The sequence below is a fragment of the Chenopodium album genome, chromosome 12, assembly GCF_948465745.1.
Source record: "Chenopodium album chromosome 12, dcCheAlbu1.1, whole genome shotgun sequence".
NCBI classification, from domain to species: Eukaryota; Viridiplantae; Streptophyta; class Magnoliopsida; order Caryophyllales; family Amaranthaceae; genus Chenopodium; species Chenopodium album.
In genome coordinates this window covers 8,168,880-8,171,480 of record NC_137845.1, presented here as the reverse complement: position 1 = coordinate 8,171,480, position 2,601 = coordinate 8,168,880, and the positions used below count along the sequence as shown (strand labels likewise).

At 30.5% G+C, this 2,601-nt stretch overlaps 1 pseudogene; it reads right to left on the bottom strand.

Moving 5' to 3' along the window:
• Nucleotides 1-944: 944 nt before the first annotated feature.
• Nucleotides 945-2,107, bottom strand: LOC145570778 (glutathione S-transferase U8 pseudogene; annotated as a pseudogene).
• Between the last annotated feature and the right edge of the window lie 494 nt (nt 2,108-2,601).

The window sequence follows — 2,601 nt, the reverse complement described above, 5'->3', positions numbered from 1 at the left end:
TATTGTTGTGTAGACATTTTCATATATCATGCATGATTAAAAAAGTTACTACCGAATAATCAGAATAATTGACATCAATATGAGTAAAACTAAATTGCTAATTGAAATATGGAAGACAAATATTTTCATACCTTCAAATACATAACACACACAATGTTGAAAAAAGTTGCAACATATAAATATATTAGCAAATGCTCCACATAATCACCGTGCACTAGATAAAGTTTCGTATTCATAGGATAATTATTGCTTTTTTATTTTTTTATTTACACTTATCCTCACAAACTTTAACTAATGGATGTTATCTAATACTGTACAATACTTTGGCTTGATACAATATACAATTTGATAGCTCCGTAATTATAGGTAACCAACAAACTTTATGTAATGCAATTTGTTATGCAATTTGATGCAACCGTATTTATAATATGCATCTATTATCTAATACAATATTTATAATTTGATGCAACTTGTAGATGTACCGATAATTGTAGACTTATGGACATTTTGGTACAATAGTAAGTGTTAAGAAATTAAATGTTTGGTGTTATCCATACTTTTTGAGTAGAATTTTAGCTAGATCAGATATGGCTCTAAAGTAGATCATAATTCAAATTTATTATTATTATGAATAAATCTCAAAACAACTCATTGCAAGAATATCCATGGTAGTAGTTAGAAAGCAATAACAATTAAATCAAGATCAATTAAATTAAATTCCAAAGAGGCTATGCCTTAAAATGGTCCAATGAGTCACCATGTAACCAAATAATGATAAAATCTAGTATACACTGTGCATATTGTAACCCAGCATAATAATAATAATAATAATAATTTGGTGGACTGAGTATGAGTAAAATTGAGCTCATGAAGATCAACCTTTGTAAACGTACGAGCAAATAATAACTGCAAAAATAGTAGCAGAATCGCGATAAGTTATACAACTAATTGCTTGCTCGTCGATTATTAGTCTTGTTGTTTTCTTCATATATAGAAGCCTTAGCAGCTTCAATGCGAATTTGGTAGTAAGCAACGAGTCGTTCCCAAGGAGGGAGATTTTCTTTTATGACTTTGCAAGCAATAAAATCATCTTTCCATTTGCTTAGCAATGGGAATGACTCTTTTGTGAGTATTTTCTTTCCGGCCGCCTTTTGAATGGCATCAAGCCAATATGCAATGAAGTTGGCAACTATGTCAAGATAACCTATGCTTGTTCCTCCAAAGAATTTCTTCCCTTCGAGTTCTTTTTCTAATGCATTCAAATTGTCTCGCGCTTCCTTTTCTGCTTTTACTTGTTCATTTTCGGGTCCCCAGAAGGCTTTCCAAATTGAAGGCAAGCACTATATATATGAACAACAAATTTCAATTAGTTTCATCCAACAAAACTAATACCAATTTATATCTTAAAAGTTGTAATATACAAAAGTTATAACACAAAACTTAATACGTAGTACTTTATGTCATATTGCTCGATCAACATGTGCTAAGTTTGTAAACATTTTCCAAATAGAATGGTAAGTTTTGCTTAAAGATGTATCTTTCATGTGAACATTGAATCAATCAATCAATCTTGAAATGAGCTACATTTCCTTAAATTAAATTCCAATTTCCCTTAATCAAATAAGATAAATTTTGTTTAAAATATCCAAGACCAAAGAAAAGGAAAATGAATGAATGTATATAATATGTTACCTTCTCATCAATAAATCTAGCCCAAAATCGCGCCATAGCTCGTTCATACGGTTGTTCAGGCAAGATGGAGGGCTTGTCGTTCCACATCTCATCAATGTACTCCAAGATGACTAGTGATTCCGCGATGGGCTTACCATCGCGGACAAGAACAGGAACCTTTTTATGAACAGGATTGTACTTGAGAAGTTCAGGACTTTTGTTCTGAATATCTTCTTCAATGTAATCATATGGTAAACCTTTCAAACACAAAGCAATCTCTACTCTTTTACTAAAAGGGCTGCACCATAATCCTAGCAGCTTCATTTCTGGATCAATAGCCGCCATAATCATCGATCAAATTTTCGACTTTTCTTCAATAATTCCTCTGAAACTTCTAGTTTTAGATTAGGATAGGATCATTTTCTTAGACCATATATATATATATACATACACCAGTTTAATTATGTAGATTAATTATTGATTAACTTTACACTATTTTATTAATTAATCACCACATATAAGTCATAAATATTCCACCGGTCCATATCACTCTAATTGTACATATAATTGTATTGTATTATGTGTTGAATGTTCATAAAAAGATTATACTAATTTCTTGTGACATGATCAATGATATCATTTTAGTAATATTTTGACTTGAATCATTCACTTTTTTTAGCAGAACTTTCTATTTATTATAACAATTTATGTATCCCATTTGTGTCAAATTCACCGCAACATGGAAGGGTGTTCTCTTTATTCTGAGTCAATACCACCCAAATAAAATTCTTGTTTTTTTGGTTCACACGAGAAAATGAAAATTCTAAAACTTATAAGATCAAAATATTATCGAATTATTTCATTAGTTTAGTCAGAGTGTAAAGGACAGAGTGTTATTGTACTATTGTACTATTGCTGAGATGAATAATG